At 40.7% G+C, this 19,063-nt stretch overlaps 1 pseudogene; it reads left to right on the forward strand.

Moving 5' to 3' along the window:
• Window positions 1-1,060: 1,060 nt before the first annotated feature.
• On the forward strand, window positions 1,061-9,391 carry LOC105001081 (annotated as a pseudogene).
• The last annotated feature ends 9,672 nt before the right edge of the window (window positions 9,392-19,063 follow it).

Raw genomic sequence — 19,063 nt, forward strand, 5'->3', positions numbered from 1 at the left:
CCTCATGCGAAGAGTTGACTCATTGGAAAAGACTCTGATGCTGGGAGGGATTGGGGGCAGGAGGAGAAGGGGATGACAGAGGATGAGATGGCTGGATGGCATCAATGTGATAGGTATGAACTTGATTAAGCTTCAGGAGTTGGTGATGGATAGGGAGGCCTGGTGTGCTGCAATTCATGGGGTCGCAAAGAGTCGGACACGACTGAGTGACTGAACTGAACTGTACAAGATTCTCTCTGGTTCTTCCTTGCTCTGTAGGTTATGATTTGCCAAGATTTCAGAGAGAGATACTGGTAAGGTCCCAAAGTAAAATCCTATATCAGAATCCTATATAAGAGTCTAGATTTTTTTATTGTACATTTAGAATTGTAAAACGAAAGATTTTGTTTGTTTGCTTTTTCATTTTGGTTTTTATATAACAGGAAAAAAATAGTGGTTCATGTGCTCTCCCCTTAAAATCCTTGGTAATCCCAGAGGCTGACCCTGATTCTCTATACTGAGTCATCACATATCAGAACCCTCTTCTCCAACTCTTGTTCTTCCCTAAGATAAACCAATCTCAAGTCTGCCCATAACTTAGGTTGACACTCCTTTCTGCACTTCCCTTTCATCAGTGTGACCCCCAAGTCTGTGCCTAGCTTTTCTCAATTTTTTTGTTTGATTCTTCAAAGACTGGTTTGGAAGTTAAAAAACTCAGCATGAATCCTTCCTTGCTTATTTTTTTTTCTTTTTGTCATTCCTTTGTAACAATCCTACTTCTCTTTGAAGCAGCTTAGATGGTACTGATGACTAAAGAACTGGAGAAAAGAAAATAATAAAAATGTATATTTCAAACTAATTTTTCACCATATCAGTGGCAACCTGGAGACTGCATTCTAGGTCAGAAAACAGGATTAGCAAAGCAGAGTTTCAATGTAGCCTATTGATTTTTATTTGCTTAATAAACAGACACCTTGCTGTCCTCTGAGAGCATCAGATGAATAATGCATGGTTCTTGTCCTTGTGGATCTAACAATCCAGGATACTTTAGATACCACACAAAAGGTGTGCTTGGGGTAGAATGGTACTTCTGAGACACAGCACTTTATCTGGGCTTCTTGAAAAGCATGTTGAAGGTAAGAACACTAAAGCCGTGTCTTGAAAGTTGAGAAAGATTTTGTCAGGTTAAGAAAGGAGAAAGGGCATTTCACCTCGAAGGAGTGGCAAGAAAAGAAAATGTAGGATGAAAGAATGCTCTGGGCCAGTAACTAAGAGCAGCTTTGTATGATTTGAACCTAAATACGATCTGAACAGAAAATACGATCCAAGAACAAGGGGGTAGCTTATGTGCTCATGATTTTTGACCAAGAAAGGTTTGGAGTTAAAATTACATGGCTGGATTTGTTTTTCAGGTAGTTTATCTGATTGTGTTAAAAATGAACTCCTGGAAGCAAAACTAAAGCCCTGGCAGAGCTGTTATCGGTGTGAACTGGAAAAGGGCTAAGGGGAGATGGAAAGGAGGGGAGAGATTTGAGGAAGAAACTGCATTGGCAAGAGTCCAGAGAGGGTCTAGGAATTGCACAGGCTCTCAGGGGTGCCATTCCCTGCCCCCATCACCACTCCTGGCAAGAATGAATTAGAGGCCTTAGCTTTTCTCCTTGCAGGAAGTCCCCCCCACCTGCCGCCCCCACTGGCTTGGCCTCTCCCAGCACTGCTAGCGTCACCACCATTATCTCTGTTGACACCATCAGTAAAAATCTCATTATGCCCTTTATCCCCATTTACATCAGTCACCACCAGAAGCCCAGGGACTCCCAGGTCATTCTTCATCCCTAGACTCTAATCCCCATCTGGCTCTTTGAGCAGGGAGCCACTCCTCTTCCTTCTGGCACTCCCTGTGCTCTTTCCCCAAGACTAATTTTTTCTCCAAGCATTTCTGACATATTGTATATTTTACGTACTTATTTGATTGTCCCACTTCCTCATCCCCCCTCAACCCTCCACCGGGGCACACACCAGTATGTAAGCTTTACGACAACATCAATTTTTGTCTATTTATTTGTGTTTCTTTCTCCAGTATTTAGGACAGAATCAGGCACAATAAACATCTGTGGAGTGAGCAGATTTAAAAGGAAAAATATAACGAGGTTTGTCTATCAATTGTACTTCCAGGGTAGGGAAAAGAGATCAGTTGGGACTGATTTCAGGTTTTTGGCTTGGATGACCTATATATAATTTTAAATATTTGCTAAAATCAAAAGTAATTTTCTTCTATATACTGTAATAATTTTGGCTTCTTTAATTTTGCTTGGAGAGCATTCCTGTATCACTGTGTAAACACTGTGTATTTTATTTGTTGCAACTGTTGAAATTTAAGTATTTATTTTTTTGCAAAACATCACAGAAATTTAAGCATCACTATTTTCAGTACAATAGTCTAAAGAAACGATTTCCTAGTACCATCTTCCAAAAATGTAGAAATCATTATTTGTGTGTTATGTATCAGGGCAAAGCTATGAAGATAAATCTGTCTAAACAGTGCCTGAAACACTGGCATCAGAAAAGATGAATAAAATGAAGGAGGAGAGAAAGAGGCTTGGGGTTGGGAAAAAAAAAGTGAAGAGATTTTCTCTGGACATTTCTAAGGAAAGAATGGAGGGCAACAGAGGGCAGCAGACAGATATGGAAGCACAAAACAGTTAACAAGAGGTACTAAACTTTGCCTCAGCCAGGGATAAAAGATCCATATTCTGAGCCATATTTCATGCTATTATTTTATTATTCCTTAAGAAATTACTTCATACATGAATTTTAAAAAATCCCTCTAATGCCCTTCAACACCATTTACACACTGAATTTTACAATATACAAATGACCCAAACATACATATACACAATTTCTATGAAAGAGTTTACAGTTCAACTCCTGACTTATTTTGATCACTGCAGAAGCATTACATATAACTATGAATGACTCCATGGGATTCTCCAGGCAAGAATACAGGAGTGGGCAACCTTTCCCTTCTCCAGGAGATCTTCCCAATGCAGGAATCAAACCCAGATCTCCCACATTGCAGGCAGATTCTTTACCTGCTGATTCACCAGGGAAGCCCAGGAAAACTGGAGTGGGCAGCCATTCCTTCTCCAGGGGATCTTCCCGAGCCAGGGATCAAACCCAAGTCTCCTGTATTGCAGGCAGTTTCTTTACCATCTGAGCCACCAGGGAAGCTCTTGGATGACTAGCAGCGTGGAAAGATTTTAAAAATATATAGCCAGTTAGGAAAGGAAGCTAAATGGAAAAGTGAAAATGGAGCTCTCATTTATTGTCACACACAATGTTTATATAACTTAGATATATTCTCATTTGATTATGGGAAATTGTATTTCCCCAATTTTACAAGTGAGGACAAAGAATAAAGTTACTCAGCTGTAAGCAGAGGGAATGGAAATCTAACCCATGCAAATGGATTGTTCTTTGCATATATTGTGTACAATATCTCAAAAGAAAAAAATAAGTTCTGTGTATGAAGTTCTGGAAGTCTCGTACAAAATGAAGAACATGACCATCACATTTGGATTGCCAGCCCGCCCACGCTTTGTGGGCATTTATAAAATTCTACTAAATTTGGCTCAGAGGCAACGCACATGCTACAAAGAAGCGGTTGTTTTGTGAGTGTTTTGGGGAAAGAAGGAGAGAAAGCAAGAATGCATGGTGGGAGTGCAGACAAAGAGCAGCTTCTTAGTGAGCAGTGGTGACTAAGAAAGATTTCAGGCTTAGAAAAAGAGTGGGAGAAACACAGCAATTTACAGGCCTAACCTTAAGTATAATAAAATGTAAAGACTAGGAGTTTCCACTCCATTTATTGTGCACAGATATTCTAAAAACATTGTTTCATATTAGTGTACATGCTTCTTATTCAGCAGCAACAACATATTTATCCACAGCCTAAAATTAAAGAAGGAAAAAATTTTCATTCAAAAAGCACTTTTCCACTGAAAAAAAATAGTGGATAAATCACATAGGTATACCATTTCAGAGACTGGAATGACGCCTTTGAGATGTGCAAGAAGGACATTACGAATCCTATTCTTCCATTATACTGTAAATTTAAAAGACTGACCTGCTTGTTATCTATTTTTGGCAAGGCATGGACCGGAGTCACCTTGTGAGCTTCCCGATGCTGCCCGATGGCCATATGCCCATGTGTGGAGTTGGAGATCTGGAGGGAGGTGCCAAGCTGGGGGGATGCTGCCATGCCTAAAGCACCAAAGGAAAATGGGTAGGGCAAGAAAAAAAAGTCATCTATCCTATAAGAGAAGTCCTCAAACAAGAAAAAATAAAAAGGAAAAATTGAAGAATGAAAGGCATTGTGCCTTAACCTTATTGGTAAAAACTACACTGGTTTCAAAGTCATCTTGATCCCAAAAAAGTAGGATATTGAAAGAGAGATGCTTGTAAATTAATTGAAAGGTATTTGCATCGATACAGCGGTGAGCTGGAGTAGATTGAGGTGCAGAATAGCATCAAGGAAATGACAGGGCCATGAGCACTGTTCCTGGGAGGTATTCATCAAGCAGACCCTGGAGCAGGATTGGGCACTGTATCAAGGTTGCTTGTTGTCATTTAGTAGCTAAGTCATGTCTGACTCTTTGCAACTCCATGGACTGTAGCCCGCCAGCCTCCTCTGTCCATGGAATTCTCCAGGCAAGAATACTGGAGTGAGCTGCCATTTCCTTCTCCAGGGGATCTTCCTGACCCAGGGATGGAACAGAGGCTCCTGCACTGGCAGGCAGATTCTTTACTGCTATGGTCTCCAGATTCCAGACATTTTAAATGCAGATAATCTGAAAACTGTTAGGGAATGGGATTTTGATCTGAGGAGTATTCTTACCTGGAGATTTCTAAGGACAGTACAGTCCATGGGGTTGCAAAGAGTTGGACACGACTGAGCAACTAACACTTTCACTTTCAAAATGAGAAAAATCTGTGCTAATGATGCAGTGCCCATGAGATGCAAGAAGAAAGCTGTTAAAGCCATAGACAGGAATTTAGGGGGAACTGGAACTGAAAGATGAGTCAATTGACACAGATGAGGAAATAACTGCAGTGGCCTTATTGTCTTTACTTGAGTTGAAAATAAATAATTTGAGAACTTCTAATTAAATGAATTTTGATGGTGATAAAGAATTGTCTTGATACATAAATTTGCTGTTTAGTTTATTCTCTTATTTTCAGTTTCAAAAACAATGTTATAATTTTTACTCAAAAATGAATGTTGGTTTTCATTGACATCAATTTATTATAATAGGTGGAAGTGCTTTGCAAAACCCATTTAATCTGGATTTCTGGAGCTAGGAGAACAATATGAGAGCAAAACATGTTATAATTTTTTCTTCATGTTTACTTACAATCACCTAATCTCTCATATTGCGGCATAGGCAGGAACTGTTTTGCTAGGAGGTTAATGTGGGTATTTCTTGAGTGATCAGTGATGTTGGAAAAATTTCCTTTGATCCCTAGGCTGCGAAGATCCCCTGAAGAAGGAAATGGCAACTTACTCTAGCATTCTTGCCTGGAAAATTCCATGGACAGAGAAGACTGGCAGGCTACATCCATGGGGTCGCAGAGTTGGACATGACTTAGCAACTAAACAAAAACAAGAGAATAGAGTAATTTACAACTTAAAGATATCAATCATTGGATAAATGCCAGAAACAAGAGATACTAAGGCAAAGGCAGCCTTCTGCAGTGGAAGATGTAGAGAAAGTTTCATGAATAAATATAGCAAAGAATCAGACACGACTGAGTGACTAACACTTTTTTATGGTTTGAAATGACCTGGTTCTTTCGTGATTGTTATGAGAAGCTCAAAAGCATCTAAAGCATTATTTTTTTTTAATGAATGGGAAGTAAGAAATGGAAATGGTTATTTTCCTGTAACATAGTAGTAGTGTACTGTGGTAAAAGTGGGGGTATTAAATACCATAAAGTAGATTTATTTCTAAAGAACAGAAATTAACAATACAAGAATGTTCAAACAAGCTTTGTAAAAAAAAAAATTTTTTTTCTTTCCTTTCCCTATGTACCACATCTTTCATTCTATGAATTAATGAGAAACGTGGAGATGATGAAGGACAGGAGTATACGTAAAAGGAGACTTTCATTCTGCATTTAATGTTTAATCTAGAAAAGAAAGGGCGAGTAAGTGTTTTATTGTTTGATACCTATAACCAAGCAGTAGTCCTCCCACTGTGATAATTTAAAAAAAAAAGGTATATAAGGACTTATCTGGGCTTAGAGAAGCATAATGCCATGGTCGATTGCATGTGTGCCAAGTTGCTTCAGTCATGCCTGACTCTTTGCAATCCTTTGGACTGTAGCCTGCCAGGTGCCTCTGTCCGTTGGTTTCTCCAGGCAAGAATACTGGAGTAGGTTGCCATGCCCTCCTCCAGGGGATCTCCCTCGGGAGTCTCTTATGTCTCCCAGCACCATAGCTAGGTCCCACTAGCGCCACCTGGGAAGCGCCGTGATCCATCAGTAATAGTCAAAGACATGGCTGAAAGGAGTTACTGTTTTTTGGCTAAGTATTTGCGACTCTGGCCTAGCACATTGCTGGTGTTTAACAACTTGAAAATTTCATGGGGCGATCAGCTTTCTACTCATCCAAAACAGAGTTTGAAAAAAAAATCACTTTTTAGATTTTGTTATATTGCTGACTACTAGTTTTCATGTTGTCTATAAAGACTATGATTTTGGTGATGAGCAAATGAAAAAAACAAACAGAGGATAATGATCTATCCTACTCGTCCTCTGGGATTTCTCTCCTTTTCCTCTTATGTCTCCCACCCTCCACATCTTCTTTGGTCTCTCTTCCTATCTGGATGGCATTATTTTAAAAATGTTCTTTGAAGCAGCTAAATTTGAACTGATATATGCAGCATAGCAGTTCCAAGTTTACCAGCAAACAGTCGGCAGGAAGCTACCCTGCAGAAGTGCACTTCAGGTTACTGGCACCCTCTGGGTTTTGGAAGGCTGCCTTTTCTTTTTCCTTGGTTAAATGATGCCACTTGAAAAGACAAATACCACTATAATTCCTGTTGAGTTGGGAGACCAGCCTTCATCTAGCACACTATGATTTCATGAAAGCATAAATCAGGCTCACATGATAAATCTCTGAGTCAGCTGTTCCTACTTTTGTATTGAATCTAATTAGAAGCATGAAACAAATGCTCGTCACACATTCTGTCTCCCTGAAAAATAAATAAATAAATACCAAGACAAAGACTTGGAAGATATGGCAATTGGAACGACAATAGGTAATTTTATCCAGAAGGGCCTCAGTCAGCTATCTAACATCCAGGAAATCAATTTAGCTAAAAGCAGATGAAATAGGCTAGTCATGTTCAATGCTAAAGGATTCAAATTAGTATCGTGAAAAGCTGTTAGGATAGATGGCTGTCAGATAAATCACAGATGCATCTAATGTCACAGGTATGCTAAGATAATAGCTCTCTGATTAGTGCTTTTCTCAGTTCATGATACAAATGAGTGTTGAAAATGCTTCTGTGTGATGAAAATTATGTCAGAACACAGGGAAATATGCAGTCATAAAGTGCAACCAATTGCTTTGGAAGTATGAAGACTTCTTTAAAGTGGACCAAGGGAAGAAAATATTCACTAGACTAACAGTTGGGTGGGCTTCCCACGTGGTTCAGTGGTAAAGAATCCAACTGCCAGTACAGGAGCCACAGGTTCGATCCCTGAGTCAGGAATATCCCTGGAGAAGGACATGGCAACCAACTCTGGTATTCTTGCCTGGGAAATCCCATGCACAGCGGAGTCTGGAGGGCTATAGTCCAAGGAATTGCAAAAGAGCTGGACACAACTTAGAGACTAAACAGTAACGACAGTTGGGTACCATGTGCCGGGGACTATAGTGACTTATTCCATCAGGGAAATTATAACTGGCACAGCAGCTAGGGCTGGCATCGCCACACCTGGTTTAGCTTTCAAAGACCACCTCCTGTTCTCTAAGACCCATTCTTTCTCTGCACTGGGCAAACTTGAGAGGAAATTGGGATACTTATGAATCAACAGCCCTGCATCTTTCAAGTCTTAATTAGTGGCACAGAATCCTATGACCCCCCCAAAAATATGACACTTTTTAATTTAAATATTTGATTGGGAGAAGAACTTCTAAAGATCTAGATTTGACCCTTCCTACCCAAATAGCTTATTTTATAGGTCAGGAATCTACTAAGATGCTCCTGCCTCTTGCCTAGGAGGTCTAATTCTAGCCAACCAGATAATTAAAACACACACTGGATCCTTCATGAACTGAATACTTTAACAGATAAAAGGGACACTAAATTTTTTTAATACTTGATTTTCTGAGTATTTACTTATTAATTCACAAATTTATTATATTGGGCTTCCCTGGTTGCTCAGATGGTAAAGAATCTGCCTGCAATGCAGGAAATCTGGGTCCCATCCCTAGGTCAGGAAGATCCCCTGGAGAAGGAAATGGTTACCCACTCCAGTCTATTTGGCTGGAGAATTCCACGGACAGAAGAGCCTGGTTGGCTAGTCCATGGGGTCAGCAAGGAGCTGGATATGACTGAGCAACTAACTTTCACTTTATTATATTGCTGAACTTATAGTTCTTTTCAAATACTTTTAAAAAATACAATCATTTGTAAAATTTTAAAATAGCATATCTGTATATAGTACGAAATACTTCTGTCAACTATATGAATTTTAAAAATAAGTAGAGCAATAATTATTTGGGGAGGATTTTATCAATTTGATATGTAAACGTGTGTGTGTGTGTGTGTGTGCTCAGTTAGTCATGTCTGACTTTCTGGCCCTCCAGGCAAAAATAATGGAGTGGAGTGCCCTTTCCTTCTCCAGGGAATCTTCCCCACCCAGGGATTGAACCTGCATCTCTTGAACCTGCATCTCTTGTGTCTCCTACATTGACAGGCAGGTTCTTTACCACTACCGCCACCTGATATGTAAATATTTCTCAAATATTTTTGAAAGTTCTATATTTTAACCATGCCACATATCATTTTCACTTAATATTTCACAAGCTGAAACTCATTAATACTGTCTGTACTTATGACTTACTTATGTTTAATTATTTTTATGTTTTTAATGTCTTGTTTCATCCAATTTTAGATGCTACAGCACCACAAAACGTCTCAATTTAATTCCATTTGTATTCACCATCACATTCATAACAAAAAATGTTGCATCTTATTACTCTGACTTCACCAAGAGCAGCTTGGTGGTTTCCTGCATCTTGCAGTTCCCTTTATGGTCCGAGGTGCACTGCTCAGTACAAGTGACTGTTGATAGCAGCATCATGGCCTGCTTCTTCTACTCTCACCGGAGATTGGAAGGTGTTTGATGTTCCTAGTCTCTCATGTCTAAGTAGACTTCTTTTATCAGTGAATACCTTCATGCTGTCCCTGAAAGGGAGGTGTCAGACGCATCATCTCTGAAACGTGCTGGGGTAAAGGGGCACATCATTCCAGGTCATCCAGCAGATTCAACCATGCACTACAGTAAGAACTCACTGCACATGTTTCACATGATAATAGACGAGACAGATCTAACACACACTTCCTAACTGACTCAGATGAAACTATTCCTAATGTGCTCCATACTGTATAAGTGAAAAATTCAAGATGCATCCTGAATCTAAGAGCACACTGGGGCAATAGATGTGAACCATTATCTTTGGCCAACAGAAAATTCGGCAACAGTTAGGAGCTGGGAATTATCACATTCATGTTTCCATTGTGCCTACTGTCATATGGACTTGCTTTAAACCTCCCTTTACCAACTTTTCAGGGGAAAATCCATGTTTGGTGGGGCCTAAAGGTTATATGATACACAGGTTGTTCAGTTGCTAAGTCGTGTATGACTCTTTGTGACCCCGTGGGCTGCAGCATTCCAGGCTTCCTTGTCCTTAACTATCTCCTGGAGTTTGCTCAGACTCATGGCCATTGAGTCACTGATGCCATCCAACCATCTCATCCTCCGTTGCCCCCTTCTTCTCCTATCCTCAGTCTTTCCCAGCATCAGGGTCTTTTCCAATAAGTCAGCTCTTTGCATCAGGTGGCCAAAGTATCAGAGATTCAGCTTCATTATCAGTCCTTCCAAAGTGTATTCAGGACTGATTTCCTTTAGGATGGACTGGTTGGATCTCCTTGCAGTTCAAGGGACTCTCAAGAGTCTTTTCCAGCACCACAAGTCAAAAGCATCAGTTCTTGAGCACTCAGCCTTTTTTATGGCTCAATACTCCCATCCATGACTACAGGAAAAACCATAGTTTTGACTATACAGACCTTGTCAGTAAAGTGATGTCTCTGCTTTTTAATATGCTGTCTAGGTTTGTCATCACTGGAGAAGGGAATAGCAAATCATTCTAGTATTCTCGCCTTGAGAACTCTGTGAACAGTATGAAAAGACAATATAAAGAGCCTTCTTAAAAGAAGATAAAAATACTTTATGTTTACAAATTTTAAAATATTGTGACACATTGCTGGGGGTCCTCCCAAGGCTGGGCCAGGTAAGAGTCCTGAAGCTTGTCAAGATCATGGTAAATCTGTGATCCTTTTGCTACCTTCAACCCCAGGCTGACCAGGTGACACTATGGGGTGTTTAAATCCCCAAGAACTGGGTTTGCTTGGAGACAATAGGCACAAGAGAAGAACAGGGGTCAGTGAAGGACAAAGTAGAGAAGTAAGAAGAGGACCATTTTGTGAATAAGGGAGAAAACAAGCTAGCTGAAAAACCAAGGAGATCAAATCCCAAACTATCTAGTTAGCTCCATAATTTAGTCCTTCCTTAAATGGATGCTTTCTCACCTCCATTCAAGGACCTCAAGGTATGGGAATTAGCTGATTTCTGGGAATTGCACATGACTCTATTGTGCTGGCTTAAATCAGTTCTCTGTTTTGAAGACCTATACTTGTGCTCCGGTAACCAAGATTCTTGCACACTGGAACTGTGGAAAGTAAGGACTGAAGATGCCCCTCTTCTCACTCACCCTCCTGTGATGCTGGGATTCTAACCTGTGAGGAGGGGTAGGTGCTCCACTGGTACTGGAACCTCTGACAGAGCATGCCAGAAGGTCCTGGGGTATAAAAACATCTGCAAAGTAGCACACGCTGCTGCTACTAGAAACACTGTCAGTGTCACAGTGAAGAACCATTGCATGTGATGGTGACAGGAATGGGAAACATAGAAATATGCTTCTTTTCTCCTTCCAGATTTCTAGTCCTTCTGGTAAAGAGTCTACTTGCAATGCAGGAGATTACATTCGATCCTGGGTCGGGAAGGCACCCTGGATTGGGAAACGGCAACCCGCTCCACTACTTTTGCCTAAAGACCTCCACGGATAAGGCCATAGTGCCACAAATCATCCTACATGACTGAGCGAATGAGCACTCACAGACACATACATCCTCCCTTTTGAGAGACTCTACCAGTGATTCAGCTGGCAAAAGAGAAATGAGTTTTGTGGAATCCCAGATATAAGCAAAGAAGGGCCAGTTTATATCTAGTGATAATGGTGTAATGATGAACACATCATCAGTAGTATACATATATCATTGTTCAAGAATTATTTTATTCCTCTGCATATATTCTTTAATACTTATGATATATAAAGAACTCTAGAGATTAGAGTGGTGAACAAAATGAACTGAATCTCTGTCTTCATGGAGTTTATACTCTAGTGGGGAGAGGCCCAAGACAGCAATTTTGAAAAATAAAAATAACATTTCAAATAAGGGTTGTGAAAACAACAAAATAGAAACTCCATATGCTATTTATATTGTGTCATAGCAACCTAGTTACTTGGTAATCTGGTGGCTTGCTCTCAATAGGCAACTGGTTCCAAGTGGGCACAAGTGAGCACTTAATTAACTGTTTGGCCACTTCAGTTGGTACTGTGAGGTTCTCGATTCCATTACAAGGATATGAATGGAGTTCTGTTGCTTTTAGTTCTATCTCAGCCATTTAATCAGTTTCAAATATCTCTCTGTTGATTGTGTCTTTACCTATCCAGGCTGCTATGGTAAAACATAGTTCTCTATTTATGGATTCAACTGACTGCAAATGATTTGGGTCTGCACTTTGCAGAGTCAGAGGATGTGGAACCCTGCATAAGGAGAGTCATTTTATATAAAGCATCCTTGGATGTTCAAGCTGGTTTTAGAAAAGGCAGAGGAACAAGAGATCAAGTTGTCAACATCCGTTGGATCATTGAAAAAGAAAGGGAGTTCCAGAAAAACATCTATTTCTGCTTTATTGACTGTGCCAAAGCCTTTGACTGTGTGGATCACAACAATTTGTGGAAAATTCTGAAAGAGATGGGAATACCAGACCACCTGACCTGCCTCTTGAGAAATCTGTATGCAGGTCAGGAAGCAACAGTTAGAACTGGATATGGAACAACAGACTGGTTCCAAATAGGAAAAGGAGTACGTCAAGGCTGTATATTGTCACCCTGCTTATTTAACTTATATGCAGAGGACATCATGAGGAACGCTGGGCTGGATGAAGCACAAGCTGGAATCAAGATTGCCAGGAGAAATATCAATAACCTCTGATATGCAGATGGCACCACCCTTATGGGAGAAAGTGAAGAGGAACTAAAGAGCCTCTTGATGAAAGTGAAAGAGGAGAATGAAAAAGTTGGCTTAAAGCTCAACATTCAGAAAACTAAGATCATGGCATCTGGTCCCATCACTTCATGGCAAATAGATGGGGAAGCAGTGGAAACAGTGGCAGACTTTAATTTTGGGGGCTCCACAATCACTGAAGATGGTGACTGCAGCCATGAAATTTAAAAGACGCTTACTCCTTGGAAGAAAGGTTATGACCAACCTAAACAATATATTAAAAAGCAGAGACATTACTTTCCCAATAAAGGTCCGTATCATCAAGGCTATGGTTTTTCCAGTAGTCATCTATGGATGTGAGATTTGGATTATAAAGAAAGCTGAGTGCCGAAGAACCGATGCTTTTGAACTGTGGTGTTGGAGAAGACTCTTGAGAGTCCCTTGGACTGCAAGGAGATCCAACAAGTCCATGCTAAAGGAGATCAGTCCTGGGTGTTCATTGGAAGGACTGATGTTGGAACTGAAACTCCAATACTTTGGCCACCTGAAGCGAAGAACTGACTCATTGGAAAAGACCCTGATGCTGGGAAAGATTGAAGGTGGGAGGAGAAGGGGGCGACAAAGGATGGGATGGTTGGATGGTATCACTGACTCAATGGACATGAGTTTGAGTATACTCTGGGAGTTGGTGATGGACAGGGAGGCCTGGCATGCTGGAGTCCATGGGGTTGGAAAGAGTCGGACACAACTGAGCAACTGAATTGAACTGAACTGATCCTTGTATTTTGTTATCCACATGGGAAGAGGGAGTGATCTGGACTACTGTGCCATGAACCCCAAGAGTTGACTATACCGCTGTATACTGTGTATATTCTGGTTGATAAAGAAGATATTTCTTTCTTACTATTGGAGAAAGATCACTGGGAATCCAAGATCAGGATGCAAGCACAGTAGGGTTCTGGTGAAAACCTTCTTTCAGGCTGCAGACTGCTGACTTCTTGGCTGTGATCGCCTATGGCAGAGAGGTCTAGGGAGTTAGTTGTATGAGTCAGTATAGATTACAAGTGCCCTTTGTTCTCTGTCTTCTTTAGAAGGCACACATTCCATTTATGGGCTTTGCCCTCATGAACTAGTCATCTTCCGAAGACCACTTCCTAACTGCATTACCATGGGATTAGGATTTCAACACGTGAATTTTGGGGAATACAAACATTGAAACCAAGAAATTTCTATTTTCACCCCATTCTGGCACCACCCACTTCTGGCACCACTCAGTGTTTGTATCAAGATAATTGGTTACAAGTCACAGAAACTAGAGTTTTCCAGGTGGCACTAGTGTTAAAAACTCACCTGCCAATGCAGGAGACATAAGAGATATGGGTTCAGTCCCTGGGTTGGGAAGATCCCCTGGAGGAGAGCATAGCAACCCACTCCAGTATTCTTGCCTGGAGAATCCCATGTACACAGGAACCTGGCAGACTGCTGTCCAAAGGGTCCCACAGAGTTGGACACGACTGAAGTGACTTAGCAGGCATGCATAGAAACTGACTTTATCATAAAGAAAATCTTATAAGATTGAAAAGAAAGCGGAAGAAATCAGCTTGAAGAGTACAGAAACCAAGTATATCCAGGGTATTTTGAGACAGGAAGAGCTTAAAAGTCTCATTCATTTGCCATTGCTGGAATACGTAGGCAAAATCTTGTGTATTTTTTTCTGTCCTTATGGCATACTGCTTGGGATTCAAAAATTTCAAGAGAGAAAGAGCCCAGGTCATGTGTTCTTCCTTTGAAAGTTCTGGAATGGTGAGAAGAGAGATTTGTCTCTTAAACAGCTCTGCCTTATTTTATATTTCACGGTGGAAGTAAGAGAAACAACGCAGTGTACCACCAAGATCCCTCATAATTAGGGAGGCCACTTCTCAAAACGAAATTGGAAAGTTGATAGCGATGCGAATTGGATGCCAAGAAGTAAAAAAAAAAAAAATCACAGAAGTCAACTTCACCATTTAGCTGCTGTCTCCTATTAGTCCAAATAGGCTAGAGCTGACTTGATATCGAGGCTTCCCTGGTGATTCAGTGGTAAAGAACCCACCTGCCAAAGCAGGAAACACAGAAAAAAACGCAAGATTGATTCTTGGTCTGGGAAGATCCCCTGGAGAAGGAAATAGCAACCCACTCTAGTATTCGTGCCTGGAAAATTCCACGGACAGGGAGCCTGAGAGGCTACAGTCCATGGAGTTGCAAATGAGTCAGACATGACTTAGCTGCTGAACAACAATGAAAGACTTGATATTACTTTAGAATTCATTCATGATAATTCAAAGAAGAGTTTTGCTATCGTCTTAATTAAGATAATTAACGATCAGAATTGCTATGCTCTTCTATTTGTCCCAGATTTTTCTTATACAGGAGGAGTAGGGGACAGCAGAGGATGAAATGGTTGTGTGGCATCACTGACTCGATGGACATGAGCTTGAGTAAGCTCTGGGAGTTGGTGATGGACAGGGAGGCCTGGCGTGCTGCAGTCCATGGGGTCACAAAGAGTTGGACCTGACTGAGTGACTGAACTATGTAACTGTTTGTATGAAGCTGGGTAAGGGTACAGCTGTACAACAGGAAATAACACTGACTCAGAATCACTGCCTCCTTCATCACTGTTTTAGTGTTTTAGGTTTATGACACCTGCTTCTTTCCTTACAATGAGTTTCCCTATGAAGCTTCTCAGTCTTCAGAAAAGCAGTCTGATGGTGACTCATTCACCAACTTTCCATGCACTGCTTACTAACCCTGCCAATTTCTAACCAAAGTCAACCCACAGAAATAAAAATTATTTTTCCTTAATTCAAAATCCATAGTACCAATTACTTCAGTTGAAATTATAGGGCCAGTACTCAGGTTGCCTGAAGCTACTTCAGGCCCTGGTACTCTGTGAATCTGTGAGTTTCTGACTCTTTGGACCACCCTTGGAATGATTACTTCATTTTATTTCCAAGGCTTGCTATTCCTGAGAAGTTTGGTCAAGCAATGGTCCAGGATGAGTGACTTGGTATGTACCATAAGGCTGCTGATGAATAAACACCTTTCATTCATTTGCTACATATTTTAAGACCTCAGTATAATGTACTATTAATTCCTTCAACTTCTAACATATGCTGTAATAAGCTGCCAGCTTCTATTTTTAAGAAAAATATAATTTTTCAAGATATTATTTATAAATAGTACTTTCTTTCTCAAATTCTACTTAGTGTCTGGGTAATAATATACTAATATTTCTTCTCCTTTTTTCTAGAAAAAAATATTGTTAAATCTAAAGTTTAGAGTCAGTTTTCCTTTGTATTAAGTCATCTGAATTGTTTTCAATTATAATACTGACTTAATAATTTTATTGCTATTATATTCTTTGGCATACAATGATCCGGGATCTGCAATGGATATTTCCACAGAAAATACAGATGATAGTAGAGCAGTAGTCTGCGAATTTCCTTCCACCTGGTAAGAGGATCTTAAGCCTTTAGTCAGTTGTGTTAAAAATAAGAATGTAATAATTGCTGCTAAGTCGCTTCAGTTGTGTCTGACTCTGTGCGACCCCATAGACAGCAGCCCACCAGGCTCCCCCTTCCCTGGGATTCTCCAGGCAAAAACACTGGAGTGGGTTGCCATTTCCTCCTCCAATGCATGAAAGTGAAAAGTCAAAGTGAAATCACTCAGTCATGTCCGACTCCTAGCAACCCCATGGACTGCTGCCTACCAGGCTCCTCCGTCCATGGGATTTTCCAGGCAAGAGTACTGGAGTGGGGTGCCATTGCCTTCTCCAATGTAATAATTATGCAGTTACTAATACATAATTAATTGTATTTGGTTATAAACTTCTTACCATAAAAGGAGATAATAAGTCTATTACTTCATTTTTTTTCTAAAATAATTTATTGAATAACTATAGGTGCCAGTCAATTGTTCTAAACACTGGGGAAGGGACACAGCCGTTAATAAAGCCTGTAGACTCACATTCTGATTGGAGAGACAGGCAATCAATAAATAAAGAAGTGAAATATTGAGCGTGTCATTTGGTGTCAAGATCAGAGCAGAAAAATAAGGCAAGAAAGAGATAGGAAAAAGCAGTAAGGGTTGCCTTTTATGTAAAATGTTCAGGGAGGATTTACTGAGAAGATAACCTCAAGCAAACACCTATTTCTGGTGTGAGAAAAACACTGCAGGCAGAAGGAACAGCATCTGCCAGTCCTGAGGCAGAAGTGTGCCCGGAAGTTCGAAGAAAAGTAAGGACATTTGTGAACCAATCAGTTGTTCCATACGAGGTTCTAACTGGTGCTTCTTGACCTGCATATAGGTTTCTCAGGAGACAGGTAAGGTGGTCTGATATTCCCATCTTTTTAAGAGCTTTCCACAGTTTATTATGATGCACACAGTCAAAGGCTTTGGCATAGTTGATGAAACAGAGGTAGATGTTTTTCTGGAACTCCCTAGCTTTCTCTATGATCCAGCCAGTGGTGGCAATTTGATCTCTGGTTCCTCTTCCTTTTCTAAACCCAGCTTGGACATCTGAAAGTTCTTGGTTCCCATAATGCTGAAGCCTAGTATGTAAGATTTTAAGCATGACCTTACTAGCATGGGAGATGATTGCAATTGTCTAATGGTTAACACATTCTTTAGTACTACCCTTCTTGGGAATTGGGATAAGGATTGACGTTTTAGGAGAAACATCAAAGACCACAGATATGTGGATGATACCATTCTAATGGCAGAAAGTGAAGAAGAACTAAAGAGCCTATTGATGAGGGTGAAGGAGGAGAGTGAAAGAGCCTGTTTAAAACTAAATACCAAAAAGACTAAGATCATAGCATCCAGTCCCATTACTTCATGGCAAAAGAGGGGGAAAAGGTGGAAGTAGTGAACAGATTTCCTCTTCTTGGGCTCTAAAATCACTGCAGATGGTGACTGCAGCCATGAAATCAGAAGACGTTTTCTTCTTGGCAGGAAAGTTACGACAAACATAGACAGTGTGTTGAAAAGCAGAAACATTACTCTGATGACCAAGGTTTGTATAATCGAGGCTATGGTTTTCCCAGTGGTCTTGTATGATTGTGAGAGCTGGACTGTAAAGAAGGTAGAGTGCCGAAGAATTGATGCCTTCGAACTACGATTCTGGAGAAGACTCCTGAGAGCCCCTTGGACAGCAAGGAGATCAAAGCAGTCAATCTTAAGGGAAATAAATCCTGAATAGTCATTGGAAGGACTGATGCTGAAGCTGAAACTCCAGTATTTTGGTCATCTGATATGCACAGCTGACTCATTGGAAAAGTCCCCGATGCTGGGAAAGATTGAGGGCAGAAAGAGAAGAGGGCGTTAGAGGATGAGATGAGTGGATGGCCTCACCAATGCAATAGAACTTGCATTGGTGAACTTGGGCAAAGCTTAGGAGATGGTGAGGTACCGGAAGGCCTGGTGTACTGCAGTCTATGGGGTCACAAAGAGTCAGACATGACTCGGCAGCTGAAAAACATCAAGGACATTTGTGAGGGTGTCCTAGGTGGCTCAGTGGTAAAGAATCCACCTGCCAATGCAGGAGACATAGAAGATGCGGGTTTGATCCTTGAGTAGGGAAGATATCCTGGAAGAGGAAATGGTAACAGAGGAGCATTCCACGGACAGAGGAGCCTGGTAGACTGCAGTCCATGGTGTTGCAAAGAATTGGCCACGACTAAGCATCCAGGTGCCCAAGGAGATTTGTGTGGCTGTAGCCGAGTTTGAGGGAGGGGGTGGTGGCAATGGGGTCAGAGAGGTGACAGGGCTTAGGAGGCCACTGTCAACACTGTGACTTTTACTGGGAGAGTCATCCCCTGAGAGGATTGGGATTAGAGGAATGACCTGGCCTGGCTTCTGTTGTGAACGACTCACTCTGGCTGCAGAGTCTGAATTTAAATTATAGACTCAAAGTAGTGAGAAGAGGTCTGCTTCAGAATGTAGAGAAAATAAGAATTGTTGACAAATTTGATATAAGGTGGATGTGAAACAGATATCAATGATAAAATCGATTTAAAAAATCTGAACAGAATTTAATGTAGAATGTATAAATTTATAGTTGATGTTTCACAAAGATTGTTAACAAAAGCCAACACAGGTTAAGAAATTTTTCCAAAAACAATTGTTGCTGAATAACATTATTAGAGGATATTATTATACATGTGTGTGCATGCATGCTAAGTCTCTTCAGTCATGTCTGACTCTTTGCAACCCTGTGGACAGTAACCTACCAGGCTTCTCTGTCCATTGGATTCTCCAGGCAAGAATACTGGAGTGGGTTGCCATGCCCTCCTCCAGAGGATCTTCCTGACCCAGGGATCAAACCTGAGTCTCTTAAATCTTCTGCATTGGCAAGTGGGTTCCTTACTATTATAGCTATATGTGAAGCCCCATATTATATATATATA

Source organism: Bison bison, unplaced genomic scaffold (assembly GCF_000754665.1).
Source record: "Bison bison bison isolate TAMUID 2011002044 unplaced genomic scaffold, Bison_UMD1.0 scf7180017864378, whole genome shotgun sequence".
Taxonomy (NCBI): Eukaryota; Metazoa; Chordata; class Mammalia; order Artiodactyla; family Bovidae; genus Bison; species Bison bison.